Source organism: Palaemon carinicauda, chromosome 16, assembly GCF_036898095.1.
Source record: "Palaemon carinicauda isolate YSFRI2023 chromosome 16, ASM3689809v2, whole genome shotgun sequence".
Classification (NCBI taxonomy): Eukaryota; Metazoa; Arthropoda; class Malacostraca; order Decapoda; family Palaemonidae; genus Palaemon; species Palaemon carinicauda.
The window spans coordinates 116287426-116304925 of NC_090740.1; the positions used below are offsets into that span (position 1 = coordinate 116287426).

Consider the following 17500-nt stretch of genomic DNA (forward strand, 5'->3'; position numbering starts at 1 on the left):
CTCTGGACGTTAGACATGTTGATCAGGTTGAATCTCTCTCTCTCTCTCTCTCTCTCTCTCTCTCTCTCTCTCTCTCTCTCTGTGGACGTTAGACATGTTGATCAGGTTAAATCTCTCTCTCTCTCTCTCTCTCTCTCTCTCTCTCTCTCTCTCTCTCTCTCTCTCTCTCTCTCTCTCTCTCACTGAGCTAGACATGTTGACCAGGTTGAATCTCTCTCTCTCTCTCTCTCTCTCTCTCTCTCTCTCTCTCTCTCTCTCTCTCTCTCTCTCAGTGGACGTTAGACATGTTGATCAGGTTGAATCTCTCTCTCTCTCTCTCTCTCTCTCTCTCTCTCTCTCTCACTGAGCTAGACATGTTGACCAGGTTGAATCTCTCTCTCTCTCTCTCTCTCTCTCTCTCTCTCTCTCTCTCTCTCTCTCTCTCAGTGGACGTTAGACATGTTGATCAGGTTGAATCTCTCTCTCTCTCTCTCTCTCTCTCTCTCTCTCTCTCTCTCTCTCTGTGGACGTTAGACATGTTGATCAGGTTAAATCTCTCTCTCTCTCTCTCTCTCTCTCTCTCTCTCTCTCTCTCTCTCTCAGTGGACGTTAGACATGTTGATCAGGTCGAAGCTTTATAGTGTAGTTCTAATGTAGTGAGGCGAGTATTGTGAAACAGGTTTTTGATTATATCGTTTCTGAGCTACCGTATAAAAAAAAGGAAAGACTGTGAAGACAGGTTTTGGCAAATATCTCGAGTGATGTCACATTAAGGCTGACTGCGGATAATTGCAGTCGTGGTGAGCTGCATTTTGTACCTTCCCTGAAGGAATGTTATCGGTGATGCTCAATGTTCTAGTTGTTTCATTCACTCAGCCGATCCAACTAGGTTTGTAGCTTGGCTAGTAGTAGTAGTAATAGTAATAATATGAGAGAATTGACCTCCAGCTATAGTAATGTCCTTCACAATCATTCAGGAAGGAAAACCATTCAATTTGGAACTACCCACCATATAAAGAGTTGGTTAATTTTATCAAAAATGAATATATTTTCATTCTGTATACCTCTATAAGGTTTTTACATAAAAATTATAATTATTCATATTGATATATTTAATTTTTGGGCTGAAATACAGCGTAGGTAACTGATCGATTGTTAAAAAAAAATTATAGACCAGTTAGTATTGGGGAAGAAAAATTCCACTGTAGTAAAGTTTTATTTTTTTTTTTCTCAGGAAAATATCACGCAAAGGTTCCTTGAAAACGCACTAGTTTAAGGAACCCGTTTTCTGTTGGTCTTGATGTACCCACTGACCCATGTGTAATTTTGTTATTATCCGGCATGAGTCGTATGTTTGCTTCATAAACTATTCTTTGAACGAATATTTGTTTAATTGATTGCATTTGCTCATGTACAGTCTTTTACTTACATATTGATTATACATGTTTAGTCAAGGTCGGCATTGTTATTATTATTGTTATTAATTATTATTGTTATTATTATTATTGTTGTTGTTATTATTGTTATTATTATTATTATTTCTTGCTAAGCTACAACCCTAGTTGGAAAAGCAGGATGCTACAATCCCAGGGGCCTCAACGCTATAGCCCAGTGAGGAAAGAAAACGAGAAAAAATACTTTTTTAGGAAGAGTAGCATTAAAATAATGTCTCGCTAGCGAGACATTCTCTTTTAATTTGAAACAATATCGTTTTCAATCTTTAATTCGTTTTATAGATTAAATTTATTGTGACCTGCCAATTAAGAATGTCATCTATACATATGCTTAGCATTTTATTATTATTATTATTATTACTATCCAAGCTACAACCGTAGTTGGAAAAGCAAGATGCTATAAGCCCAGGGGCTCCAAAAGGGAAAAATAGCCCAGTGAGGAAAGGAAATAAGGAAATAATTAAATGAAGAGAACAAATTAACAATAAATCATTCTAAAATAAGTAACAACGTCAAAACAGACATGTCTTATATAAACTATTAACAACATCAGTAAATTTACCCTGGGATATGTTTTACACTCTCATGAAATAGCAGTTGGCACACGGATCAATATCAAATCATAGTCTCGCTGCAGTGTAGCATTGACATGCAGTCAATTCTAATAATCAGGTCTTCTCCATCACGTGGTTCAATACTGCACAGTACTCTAGAAGTTTTATTCCAGCTGTGACCAAGTTATGGAATGATCTTCCTAATCGGGAGTTGAATCAGTATATCTTCAAAAGTTCAAACTCGCTGCAAATGTTTTTATGTTGAGCAGGTTGACATAAGTTCTTTTATAGTTAAATATGTTATATTGTTGGTAATGTTTTTAGAATAATTTATCTTGATAGTTAATTACTTCTTATATCGTTTTTCTATTTCATTATTTCCTTTCCTCACTTGGCTATTTTTCCCTGTTGGAGCCCTTGGGCTTATAGCATCTTGCTTTTCTAACTAGGGTTGTAGCCTAGCTATTATATGATAATAATGATAATGTGTTACCTAATGTTTTTATATGCGACTTTTTATTTTTTGCTGATTTACTTTATTTCTTCTTCAACGTGATGAAACATTCAATGCTATTACATTCCACATAATGGAATGTAAAGTACCATGAGCATTGTCTCTACACAAAGAAGCAGATAAATACATATTTATTAAAGAAACAGATAAATATATATTTATTAAAGAAACAGATAAATATATATTTATTAAAGAAACAGATAAATATATATTTATTAAAGAAACAGATAAATATATATTTATTAAAGAAACAGATAAATATATATTTATTAAAGAAACAGATAAATATATATTTATTAAAGAAACAGATAAATACATATTTAAATTACATGTATACGAGCGTATGTATCATGAAAAAGGCGGCTCCATTTGTAATTTTGTTATGAGTCTTTTTTTTTTCTTAGTATTTTTAGATAGCCTACGTTTTATGAACAACAAAGGTTTTTTTTTTTTCTTTTTTATATATAATTAAGGTACTTTTTATGATGGATTCTACGGAAAGGGTCAAATATATGTAAATTGGCAAACAATATTCAGATTTATTTTGCATTTACCCTACAAAAGGGAGATACTTAACGTCCAAGGTGTCAAAACTTACTTGCCTTCTTTTTTAACGACATGAATACACGCATAAACAGTAATTGGGTATGAAGATGTATTGCTCAGCCTCAGCTGAAGTAGTGACGTCAGAGAAAAGGATCTTTTAAATAAGAAATAACTTGGCGGGAAAGATATAAACATTTCAGAATAACATATTATTTTGATGCTCTCTCTTGAGTGCAATTGTAGATCGTTTTCAGTGACTTGCTGTACTTGGAAGATTGTGGAAGATGTATCGCGTTTTTACAAACAATATTTTGTAGTAATTATGTAACAGTGGGAACTAGCGACTGCCCATTGTATGTAAGATATGATTGAATTATATCAGCGAGAGTGAAGTAATCGCCATCGTTATTTTCCATGATATAATCTGTTCTAGTGAGAACCTTTTTTTTTTTTTTTTTTTTTTTTCTCGAGAGATAATCTGTTTAGCGAGAAGTAATCGTCTACATGATTTTGTTACTTTGATTTATGTATTTATTATTATTATTGTTATTATTATTATTATTATCATTATTATTATTATCATTATTATTATTATTATTATTATTATTATTATTAGCTAAGTTACAACCTTAGATGGAAAAGCAGGATGCTATGAAAGCAAGGATTCCAACAGGGAAAAATAGCCCAGTGAGGAAAGGAAACCAGGAAATAAATAAAACTACAAGGGAAATTATTATTACTTGCTAAGCTACAACCCTAGTTGTAAAAGCAGGATGCTATAAGCCCAGGGGCTCCAACAGGGAAAATAGCCCAGTGAAGAAAGGAAAAAAGGAAAAATAAAATATTTTAAGAACAGTAACAACATTAGAAAAAATAAAATATCTCAAGAACAGTAACAGCATTAAAATAATTAAGAATTAAAAAGTATTTTAAGAACAGCCACACTATTAAAACAGGTATTTTACATAAACTACAAGAGACTTATGTTAGCCTATTCAGCATGAAATATTCTTTGCAAGTTTAAAGTTTTCAAGTTTATTTGATATTTGAGTCAAAACTTGTTTTTGCATAGGTTCTCTAATCTTGAGGCTTGGTGGAATGTGTAATTCTAAATGCCCTGGAGACACTTATTATTATATGCTAAGCTACACCCCTAGTTGGAAAGCCAGGATGCTATGAGCCCAGGGGCTCCAACAAGGAAAATAGCCCAGTGAGGAAAGGCAACAAGGAAAAGTAAAATATTTCAAGAACAGTAACAGTATTGAAATAAATATTTCCTACATATTGAAGCCCTTGGGCTTATAGCATCCTGCTTTTCCAACTAGGACCCTAGCTTAGCTAGTACTAATAATAACTACTTTTTCTTCTTCTTCTTCTTCTTCTTCTTCTTCTATTAGCGTACTTTTTTCCCCCATTCGTATGGGGTAACACGGTTGCCTTCTTCTGAAGAACTTTGCTTTGGCTTTTGTGGTGGACCGTATTCCTGACCGGCTGCCCTGCCTGACATCGCCTAGACCCCGATAGCGTATGTTTGTAACAATAGCATTTAGAGACACGGTGTTATGAAACATCAATGTTTACCTTAAGTGTGGCTAGGGTTAACTGCTTCCCGAGTTTTTGGACCAGTTTCAAGTTCTCCTGGCTAGAGGAGGGAGCCTATGGATGAAGCCTTTCGTGTTGTTCATTGATCATCTTATGCCAAGAGACCTTCTCTAGGCTATGCCAGTTCTGTGTTGGCGGCTGCAGGGTGAGGGGGGGGGGGAGTAATGAATATATGGTTGTGATGGTTTCGTATTATACGTTCGGTCTAAACTTGCATTGAAGTTAATATTTTTGGAGTTTTTAGTTTTAGTATTGGCAGTTTTATTTTTTAAGTATTTATAGTTTTATTTTAAGTATTTATAGTTTTATTTTTAGTATTTGTAGTTTTATTATTTAAGTATTTATAGTTTTATTTTTCAAGTATTTATAGTTTTATTTTAAGTATTTATAGTTTTATTTCAAGTATTTACAGAGTTATTTCTTAAGTATTTATAGTTATATTTCAAGTATTTATGGAGTTTTTTTCGACTATTTATAGTTTAATTTTAAGTATTTATAGTATTTCCCTATACTTGAGTATTCTATATATATAGTGTTCTTAATTTAGTATTATTTATATGGATTTCTTTTATTTTTATATATTTTTTGGTATTTAAAGTATTTTCTTTTACTTTTCATATTTATTGCATTTTTTATTTTTAGCGTTTATAGTGTTATTTTATTTTATTAATAGTGTCTTATTGTTATTATTATAGTTGTATATATAATGTTTATATATATATATATATATATATATATATATATATATATATATATATATAATATATATATATATAATATATATATATATAATATATATATATATATATATATATATATATATATAATACTACCACCGGGAAGGGAGGCGAAGTAGTCGTACCCTGGAGAGAGGAGTGTAGCATGTATGTGCATATCTATCTAAACATTTAAGTAATTTTTGACGGGTCGCGTACACCAGCATTTTATGACCATCTTTTTACCATTTGGTCACAACCCCGTGGCGATATGCTACATTAAAACACGTCTGGTAACAGACAGACACAAGTTTAGTTGCCAACAGTAACTACGAGTTCAATTAACTATTCAAGGACATATACTGTATATCTAGTGATTTATTTTCTCAGGCATTTGCCATTGGAAAGTAAGTATTGTGTATTGCTTACATCGGAATATCTCCTTCTTGTGATGCTTCAATCTTGTTTTAGTTACATTAAGGAGAGTTGGCAGGGCGTCAATATTTGGCGACTGGCTAAATTGCCATATAGTATTCAAGTCAAGTTGCCGTTGTTGAACATCTGTGGACGGGGTATTAATGCAAGGGATGAATGTTGAGGTGGAAGGGTAAGCGCTTGGAATAGTTTTTTTGGTTTCGAAGATTTAGTTTAATGTATGGAGAAACATTACTCTCATTCTATTGTGTAGAACCTTCTGGGAGTTGTTGATGTCTGTCTCCCGCAATTCATGAACTATAACGCATGAATCAGAAGGGATCTGCATACTTAATATGGAGATAATACAATAAACCAGTAAAGTTCCCTGTCTTCTTGGATCCTCCTGTAAAGTTCCCTGTCTTCTTGGATCCTCCAGTAAAGTTCTCTGTCTTCTTGGATCCTCCAGTAAAGTTCCCTGTCTTCTTGGATCCTCCAGTAAAGTTCTCTGTCTTCTTGGATCCTCCAGTAAAGTTCCCTGTCTTCTTGGATCCTCCAGTAAAGTTCTCTGTCTTCTTGGATCCTCCAGTAAAGTTCCCTGTCTTCTTGGATCCTCAGTAAAGTTCTCTGTCTTCTTGGATCCTCCAGTAAAGTTCCCTGTCTTCTTGGATCCTCCAGTAAAGTTCCCTGTCTTCTTGGATCCTCCAGTAAAGTTCCCTGTCTTCTTGGATCCTCCAGTAAAGTTCCCTGTCTTCTTGGATCCTCCAGTAAAGTTCCCTGTCTTCTTGGATCCTCCAGTAAAGTTCCCTGTCTTCTTGGATCCTCCAGTAAAGTTCCCTGTCTTCTTGGATCCTATGTTGATAGGGGTTGATGTCTGTCTCCCGCAATTCATGAACTATAACGCGGGGAGCAGAAGGGATCTGCATACTTAATATGGAGATAATACAATAAACCAGTAAAGTTCCCTGTCTTCTTGGATCCTCCAGTAAAGTTCCCTGTCTTCTTGGATCCTCCAGTAAAGTTCCCTGTCTTCTTGGATCCTCCAGTAAAGTTCCCTGTCTTCTTGGATCCTCCAGTAAAGTTCCCTGTCTTCTTGGATCCTCCAGTAAAGTTCCCTGTCTTCTTGGATCCTCCAGTAAAGTTCCCTGTCTTCTTGGATCCTATGTTGATAGGGGTTGATGTCTGTCTCCCGCAATTCATGAACTATAACGCGGGGAGCAGAAGGGATCTGCATACTTAATATGGAGATAATACAATAAACCAGTAAAGTTCCCTGTCTTCTTGGATCCTCCAGTAAAGTTCCCTGTCTTCTTGGATCCTCCAGTAAAGTTCCCTGTCTTCTTGGATCCTCCAGTAAAGTTCCCTGTCTTCTTGGATCCTCCAGTAAAGTTCCCTGTCTTCTTGGATCCTCCAGTAAAGTTCCCTGTCTTCTTGGATCCTCCAGTAAAGTTCCCTGTCTTCTTGGATCCTCCAGTAAAGTTCCCTGTCTTCTTGGATCCTCCAGTAAAGTTCCCTGTCTTCTTGGATCCTCCAGTAAAGTTCCCTGTCTTCTTGGATCCTATGTTGATAGGGGTTGATGTCTGTCTCCCGCAATTCATGAACTATAACGCGGGGAGCAGAAGGGATCTGCATACTTAATATGGAGATAATACAATAAACCAGTAAAGTTCCCTGTCTTCTTGGATCCTCCAGTAAAGTTCCCTGTCTTCTTGGATCCTCCAGTAAAGTTCCCTGTCTTCTTGGATCCTCCAGTAAAGTTCCCTGTCTTCTTGGATCCTCCAGTAAAGTTCTCTGTCTTCTTGGATCCTCCAGTAAAGTTCCCTGTCTTCTTGGATCCTCCAGTAAAGTTCCCTGTCTTCTTGGATCCTCCAGTAAAGTTCCCTGTCTTCTTGGATCCTCCAGTAAAGTTCCCTGTCTTCTTGGATCCTCCAGTAAAGTTCCCTGTCTTCTTGGATCCTCCAGTAAAGTTCCCTGTCTTCTTGGATCCTCCAGTAAAGTTCCCTGTCTTCTTGGATCCTCCAGTAAAGTTCCCTGTCTTCTTGGATCCTCCAGTAAAGTTCCCTGTCTTCTTGGATCCTATGTTGATAGGGGTTGATGTCTGTCTCCCGCAATTCATGAACTATAACGCGGGGAGCAGAAGGGATCTGCATACTTAATATGGAGATAATACAATAAACCAGTAAAGTTCCCTGTCTTCTTGGATCCTCCAGTAAAGTTCCCTGTCTTCTTGGATCCTATGTTGATAGGGGTTGATGTCTGTCTCCCGCAATTCATGAACTATAACGCGTGAATCAGAAGGGATCTGCATACTTAATATGGAGATAATACAATAAACCAGAAAAGTTCCAACCTGTCTACGATCCTCAGTTGATAAACGACGATGTCACATATATATTAAACATTTTTAACTACCTTACCCACGTGGTATTTGCTACTGCACCTACTGTAGTGGAATAATTGTTGATATAAGCAGGTGCCCTTATGCTTCGTCTGCTTAAGACGAAACTCGTCTTGCCAAAGGCCATAGATTTCTTACTGCCTCGTGTTCTGAGGTGGATGAATATGAAGGTTACGTAACCAGGTGGACATTCTGGTTTTGTTCACATTTCTTGATGCTATTAAAGTCATATTGTTTCTGTTATTGAGATTAAAAGCCGTAAGCGTTTAGTTAGATTTTAAGGAAAGTTTTTAAGCATTGAATCAGTTTTTTTTTTAACCTATCTTTTCAATGTGTAGTTCGTGAAACTTTTTTTTTTTCTTCAAAACGACGGCCAGGGGTGCCACATGAGTTCAGTCACTGGGATATGAGTGTTAAAGAAGACGTTAATGTCGTTCTAATTATTCTTCAAATTAAAAAAGAAAAAAAAAAACCTTAATGGTAGGTAATTCGGGATTTTTTTTTTTTTTTTTTTTTTTTTTTTTTTTTTTTTTTTTTTTTTTTTTTTTTTAGAACGTCTGTCTCATCACTATGGTAATTACCGAGACTTTTATCCAAGGTGTCTGCATTGTTTTCAATTTTCTTTGATTTGAGATAATAGTGTTGATGATGAACCCAACAACCCCAGACAAGATTTTTTTTTTTTTTTTAAAGTCAAGAATACCATGTTAAGAAATTTAATGCATTGTGATTCCCTCAGGGCAGACAATAAACTTGTTGATGGTTTTACAGGTTCCTAGTACAGTAACCCTTTAGAAAAAGAGAACGAACAACATAATTTTTTTTTATTGCGTTTACTGGCCTGAATAGGATCCAGTAAGTTCCACACATCATTTACTTCAAGATTATTATTTTGCAAGTGCCAGTCTTTGCCATCCCTATTCTCTTCTGTGGCTAGTCTCCGTAAAGCTGCGGTTTAGAGAATGTTGCACAACGTTGCTTTTGTTCACATTCTTGACAATTGTTCGAGCATCTAGATTTGACAAAATGTAAACTTTCTTTTCACTCTGAAGGTTTAAAGACCGCTCATGAATGGCAGAGGCAAGGGACAGTGGCTTTGTCATATCAAGCAGGACAATGTCCAAGAGACTGACCATATATACTGTACATATCAGCGCCCAAGCCCCCTCTCCACCCAAGCTAGGACCAAGGATAACCGTGAAATGGCTGCTGATAACTCAGCAAATAGACCTATAGGCTACCCCAAATCCACCATACTTAGCTCACAAGGATGGTGAGGTTGCAGCCACTAAAGGAACTAACGAGGTTCAGTGGAACTCGAACCCCAGTCTGGCGATCACCAGTCAGGGACGTTTTCACATAGGCCACAACAACCAGAATATTTTGGGGGAAATGGCAGATGTATATTATTTCTGATTATTGCCTTCGCCAAAATCAAAGAATTTACGAAGGCCATGTATTCGCTTCTGTTTGTTTATTTTATTTGCTTATTTGCGAGAAACTACACAAAACTACTGTACCGATTTATACCAAACTTGTTAGTCGTGTTGGTTATGGCCCAAGACCAAATCGTGGCGATGGTATGCTCTCTAATGAGTGTCTCTAGTTATTTAACTGTTTTCACCTTGGCAAAGTGTTTGAATTGACATACGCGATTATAAAAAAATAAATGTTCGTTTCTTTAATTATGTGGAGTTGATTGAATGTAAAAAAATGCATTGGATGGTGAGGGAGATTATATTTGCATTTGCTTGCAATCATTCTTTTATTTTCTATATTATTAATACATTCTCTCTCTCTCTCTCTCTCTCTCTCTCTCTCTCTCTCTCTCTCTCTCTCTCTCTCTCTCTCTCTCTCTCTCTCTCTCAAGGTGGAGTATGAGAATACTCATTTTATTTACCTGAACTGTGACCCAAGGTGTATATCTGTTACAGTCAATATCTAAATCCAGGCAATTTGTCAAGTGACTGAACTTTTCAGCCAATATGTGAATTGCCTGGTTCACTCAGTCAATTTACAAATCAGCTAAAAATAGCAGACAGTTTATAAAGTGACTAAAATTCTAATAGATTTTCTTGGCATATTGACTGAGATGAACCCCGGTATGGATATTCTGTCAGTTTACCTATTGAAACTTTGTGTGATGTTGTCTGGGTAGTTTAGTATTGTGCGTGTATGAAAGACTAGTACTTGCACACAAAGTATGGCGTGTTCCGAGGAAGCATTTTCTTTTTACCAGAAATAGATGTTGATGTAAAACTTTGATTCTTTTAAAATTACTGCTGCTTAAAATTTAATACTAGAGTCTGATAGAGGAACTCAAAGTAGCATCATCTGCAAAAAGATAAATTGAATTGTCAGTATTACATCCTCGGAAATTATGATGTTCTTTAGTGTGTAGACGTTGAAAAGAGGAAATGATGAAAGTCAAGAACCTGTTGATTTTGTGCAAATTGATGATAAGTTGGACACAAGAAAACGTATTCATATTACTTTGGGACATGGTGGAAGAGATAAAATAGTCATTGCTTTATTAAGATATGCAAATGTTAATCGAGGTACTGTAGATCTGTTCAAATCTTTGTGTTCAGTGTCAAAAGAAACAGAAAAGATTTACGACCAATTTTGTCAAATCAGGTGGATCTTGTTGACACGCAGTCTTGTATGAAAGGTAAATATAAGTGGATAATGCTGTATCAAGATCACCTAAAAAAAGTTGGTTATTTTGTCCCTTAACTTCCAAAAGGGCCGCTGATGATGCATTCCAACAAATGAACATATTTTTAATGTTTGGGCCATCTCAAATTCTTGAAAGCAATAATGGCAGTAAATTTACAACATTTGACATTTCGGAACTTAAACTTCTTTGGCCAGACTTGTTAGTGTTTCATGTTATAAATTGTCTGCTTGGTAAACTGATAGAATATCCATACCGGGGTTCATTTCAGTCAATATGCCAAGAAAATCTATTTTAGTCACTTTATGAATTGTCTGCTATTTTTAGCTGATTTGTAAATTGACTGGGTGAACCAGGCAATTCACATATTGCCTGAAAAGTTCAGTCACTATACAAATTGCCTGGATTTAGATATTGACTGTAACACACACATTATATATATATATATATATATATATATATATATATATATATATATATATATATATATATATATATATATATATATATATATATATATATATATATATATATATATATACTGTATATGTGTGTGCGTTAATTCTACGTCATGTTTTATGAATGACTAGGAGAAATTCGAATTAATAAAGTTTGGTGTCAGTTTATATCTACCGACGAAAGTATTACTAAAAATTGCTCGAGAACTCTTAATATTAAAGACATCTGCACCAATTGTTTGTATTCCTCAAAATTCGACTTCAACCGTTATATGAGAAATGCTGTGATTTCTCTATATGTCAGCAGTTTGTGCTTCGAATTTACTCGCAGTAGATTTGTGAATTGTCTTTTTGCTTTAGAATTTACAATAATTACACATTTTGCAGAGCTATAGGCCTACGTAATTTGCAATCGAGTTTGTTTATTTTTTGGCTGGCTTAAAAAAATAGTTTTATCCGGGACTGTATTTCGACCGCCAATTAGAAATGATCTGAAGAAGTTCCTTCAGTAGGGTTTATTCGAACAGCTTTAGTCAGTAAACTGGTTCTTTGAGCCCTAGAAGGAGAGCAGAGATTCATCTTTAATCTGTGACCTTGAGAGAGAGAGAGAGAGAGAGAGAGAGAGAGAGAGAGAGAGAGAGAGAGAGAGAGACCTGTGTGCATGGTGCCACTGTAGGTATCCTTCAATATTACTTAGTCCCATTCAAGTTTTTTTTTCCATTAACTTTGAGACTAGTCATACAGTAGCTATAGTAGTCATACTGTAGCTATAGTAATGCTGGAAAATACTATCTTATATCATCACTGTTTTTTACTGCAATTGGAATAGAGTATTTTGCAAAGTTAATCCCAACCTGTTTTTCTTTTTAAAGTTGAATCGTAATTTTATTTTTTTATTTTCCTCGTGTTAGTGTCATTATCTCTTTACCATGGTCTTTCACTCTCTTGGATTAGATTTTTCTTGCTTGAGGGAACCACCAGCACACTAATATATTTTATTTCTCTTCATTTTGTTTTGTTAAAGTTTTTACAGTTTATATAGGATATATTTATTTTAGTGTTTCTACTGTTCTTAAAATATTTTCTTTTTCTTTTCTTTCCTCACTGGGCTATTTTCCCTCTTGGGTCCCCTGGGCTTATAGCATCCTGCTTTTCCAAGTAGGGGGCTATAGCTTAGCAAGTAATAATGCTAATAATAAATAGTGTATGCTTGTGGTGGTATATATATATATATATATATATATATATATATATATATATATATATATTATATATATATATATATATATATATATATAAATAATATATATATATATATATATATATATATATATATATATATAAAGAGTCAACTAAAGTAGGGTCTTATTCAAGAACGTTCTTATAATTATTTTTTTAAGAGTTGTATGCATTGATATATTGAGAGTTTTTGGCATCCTAACATCGAAGTTCATACACGCCAAGAAGAGTTGTATGGAAGTTACATGAAACCATAATGGTCCTGGAACCGCCTTGACCACTTAGCCGTCGTGTCTGGAAGCGTGAGGAGGAGACTGATCAGTCGCTAGGTGCTTCTAAAGGTTGAAGAAGCCTTGCAACTAATATTGATGGGTGGAAGCCATGTTTAGTGTGATAATTCAATTTCTTATGAATATACTCTTTGAGTCTTTTCGTAGGGCTTATGAATTTTTATAGGCTGATTTTACTTATGTTTTCACATATACCTTTTTTAAAGTAGGTTATATTTTAGAAAGTATTAAAAGATAGCTAAATATACTCATGGAGTCTTTTGTATGGCTAGTGGTTTTTTAAAATTTATATCAGAAGCAGGTCCTCTTCATGCTATTTAAGTTTTATAACATATTTACTTTTCTGGTTTTAATTGAATGTTATTTTAATCTTTATTATTAATAAACGATATCTGCGTCAATGACCTTCGATGTCAGGATGCCAGAGAACTTCAAATCATTCATTGTAGGGCTTATGAATTTTAATAGTGTTACTTATTTAGTATTTTCACATTTCCCTCTTTTTTTTATAAAGTAGGGTATATTAAAAGTCTCGTAGAATAACTTTTCATTTTTATATTCAAGAAAGAATAGAACGTGTAATATTTAAACGAGGAAATGCTACCAGAAATCTATACTGAATAAGTAAGTGGTAATTAAAACTTAGTATTTGCTATGGGTAATATTTAAAATCTGTTTATAACAAATTTTAGGCTTTTTTATGTCTCAGACTTCTCATTTAGGACGTGCAGAAGATACCTTTATCTTGGTTCGAGTGTCTGGGGCGGTTGGTGGACTATAGGCCTAACCATATCGATTCCAGTCAACGTCCCTTTCTGGAATCTCTTAGCTCTAGTTCCCAATCTCATCCCTAACTTGGAATATCGAGACCACATTCCAGGTCTTTATTTTATTCATCATCATCATCTACTACGCCTATTGACCCAAAGGGCCTCGGTTAGGTTTTACCAGTCGTCTCTTATCTGGAACTTTTAAATCAATACTTCTCCATTCATCATCTCCTACTTCACGCTTCATAGTCCTCAGCCATGTAGGCCTGGGTCTATTTGATTATATTACGAATTATGCATTTTCAGTAAGTTTGCATGCATTATTCATATTCCATAAATTTGCAAGCTTTATTTATCATAATTTACACATTATATTCATTTTCCATAATATTTTACCAACTTTATTCATTCCCTGTTACAGTTGCCAAGTTTTATTCATTCCTCAGTAACAGTTTCAAGCGTTATTAATTCTATATCACAATCTGTAAGATTTATTCACTCTTCAACAGTTTGGTAATCTATTCATCCCCTTAACAGTTTTATTGTTTTATTCTTTCCCCAAATTGATTTATTAATTCCACTGAACAAGCTGCAAGCTCTTTTCATCTCTTAAAACAATTCTCCCAATTTAGTCACTCCGCATAAGTTTCCAAATGTTATTCGTTTCCTCAATTTGCAATCCTTGTGTTTGGAATTGACGAAACTCGTGTTGCACTAGAACCAGCGAGAGAGAGAGAGAGAGAGAGAGAGAGAGAGAGAGAGAGAGAGAGAGAGAAGAGAGAGAGAGAGAGAGAGTACTAATCAGCATTCAAGAATGGTCGCTACTCGCTACCCGATCTTTTGGATAGGTTTGACGACCGGGGAAGACACAAAGAGTTCTCCAGTAAAGACACCCAGATGCGACCAAAATCTGTGTTCATATCTGGTGGCGTTCACTAAAGCGGGGTGTACAGGGTCGAACGGTTTGTCGAACGCGGTTCGACAGACTAAGAGTTTGAAGTGATGTTCGAACGTGTGAACGGGTTACTTGGGTGTCGAGCAGTTCGAAGAAAGTCAGATTTAGCCTGATTTCTGGGCGGGGCTTTATTGTCCACAAAACTTATGCATTTGTGGCTGATTCTACCTCTTTGAGCCGTTCGAGAACCGGGTTCGACGAACCGTTTGACCGTGTAAACCCCGCTCAAGAGACCGCGTCGCAGTACCACGTGGTTCCTGTGTTTCTTTTTCGGGTCGAGTTGAAGAATGCAGCAAAGGTCTCGGTACGTTTGCTTCCTTAGGGGGTTACTGTCGTCAGTGTTGGCAATGCTTGAGATGTCTTTGCATAGTTCATTCTTATATCAGTGTTTGAACTTTTAAAAAGGCGACCCCAAAACTATATATGTTTCTCTGATATTAGGCCTATCAAGAAGAAACTGAGTACATGTTTTCTAAGTGTTTCGATAATGTGAAGTTGTAAATAACGTGCAATATGCGGTGTGAAATGCTAAATACATAAGAATGTATTCTATAAATAAACGCGAAGGTCCTGTAGAGAGTAGGGTTCCCCTGTGATATATAGGAGCAGAAAAAGCAGCCCTTATTAATAACAGGGGTTTAGTCTCTCAGAAGCATATGGACGCTGATTCCAATCATTATTTTGGATGTCCAATTGTTCGTTAGTGCCTCTGGTCGCTGCAACCTCACCATTCTTTTGAGCTAAGGATGTAGGGGTTTGGAGGAGCTTACAGGTCTATCTGCCGAGTCATCAGTAGCCATTGCCTGGCCCTCTTTGGTCCTAGCTTGGGTAGAGAGGGGCCTTGGGCGCTGATCATATGTATATATGGTCAGATTTTAGGATGATGTCACTGCCCTTGCCTTTGGCATTCATGAGCGATCTATAACCAAGTTGACGTCGGCAGTGGAACAGCTAGCAGGTACATAACTGTTAGCCTACTGTTGTAATACACAGGTAAAGGAGAGAGAGAGAGAGAGGAGAGAGAGAGAGAGAGAGAGAGAGAGAGAGAGAGAGAGAGAGAGAGAGAGAGAGAGACTTTAATCTTGTCTTGAATAATCTTCTACTGAGAATTTTGTGATTATAGATAACCCATTTTGATAACAAAATTTCTCTCTCTCTCTCTCTCTCCTCTCTCTCTCTCTCTCTCTCTCTCTCTCTCTCTCTCTCTATAATATATATATATATATATATATATATATATATATATATATATATATATATATATATATATATATATATATATATATATATATTAAACCCACCACAATTTATGAAAATGTTTTTTTCGTAAAATGTGTATTTCATTTATATATACACGGAATTTTCTCTCTCTCTCTCTCTCTCTCTCTCTCTCTCTCCTCTCTCTCTCTCTCTCTCTCTCTCTCTCTCTCTCTCTCTCTCTCACTCTCTATATATATATATATATATATATATATATATATATATATATATGTGTGTGTGTGTGTGTGTGTGTGTGTATGTATGTATGTATGTATGTATGTATAGTTAGAGGGAGATAAAGATTGCTACACAGCCCTACTGTTTTATGACCTGTTACTGAATAATGGAGATTTCTGGATACATCCAGAATCTCCCAATGAATACATAATATGTTATTAGCATTTATACTTATTCGTACAACGGTGTATGACCTGAAACTACGCTTATAGCGTCTTTATTTTTCAATGAATGCTTGTACATTTCATGTATTGTGATCTGTAGTCATTGTTTACGATTCTTAGAAAACGGAAATGTCTGGTTGTACCGCATGATGACTCAAGGTTGCATCGACTTTTTACACCCCCCCCTGATTGTTGTCCTTGATGCATGGAGTGTGTGCCTATGACGCAACTGTTTCATGTTGCAGTTGATGTTTGAAGAGATAATTGTCATTTACTGTATTGTGAAGTTCGTTGTCCAGCGGTTTTGCACGGTTACTGATGTACGATAATTAACTGTTTTGTACGATATCCTTAACTAGCTTTATACGATAACCTTGACTGGTTTTGAACGATAGCCTTAACTGGTTTTGTACGATAACCTGGTTTTTATCGTACTGGTTTTGTACGATAACCTGGTTTTTATCGTACTGGTTTTTTACGATAACTTTAAATGGTTTTGCACGATAACTTTGACTGGTTTTGCACGATAACCTTAACTGGTTTTGTACGATAACCTTAACTGGTTTTGCACGATAACTTTGACTGGTTTTGCACGATAACCTTAACTGGTTTTGTACGATAACCTTAACTGGTTTTGTACGATAACCTTAACTGGTTTTGCATGATAACCTAAACTGGTTTTGCACGATAACCTTAACTGGTTTTGTACGATAATCTTGACTAGTTTTGCACGATACCCTTGACTGGTTTTGCATGATAATCTAAACTGGTTTTGCACGATAACCTTAACTGGTTTTGTACGATAACCTTAACTGGTTTTGCACGATAACCTTAACTGGTTTTGCACGATAACCTTAACTGGTTTTGCACGATAACCTTTGCCTGTTTTTTTCGATAACCTTTCTGGTTTTGTTCGATAACCTTAACTGGTTTTGTTCGATAACCTTAACTGGTTTTGTTCGATAACCTTAACTGGTTTTGCACGATAACCTTAACTGGTTTTGCACGATAACCTTTGCCTGTTTTTTTCGATAACCTTTCTGGTTTTGTTCGATAACCTTAACTGGTTTTATTCGATAACCTTAACTGGTTTTGTTCGATAATCTTGACTTTTTTTGCACGATAACTTACTGTTTTTGTTCAATAATCTTAACTGGTTTTGTTCGATAACCTTAACTGGTTTTGTTCGATAACTTAAACTGTTTTTTTTCGATAACCTTAACTGGTTTTGTTCGATAACCTTAACTGCTTTTGCACAATAACTTAAACTTGT

General features: G+C 35.5%; 1 protein-coding gene across 2 annotated transcripts in view; it reads left to right on the plus strand.

Moving 5' to 3' along the window:
* Positions 1 to 17500, plus strand: part of clu (clustered mitochondria protein homolog) — a 46130-nt gene that overhangs the window by 1104 nt on the left and 27526 nt on the right. The window lies entirely within an intron of this gene.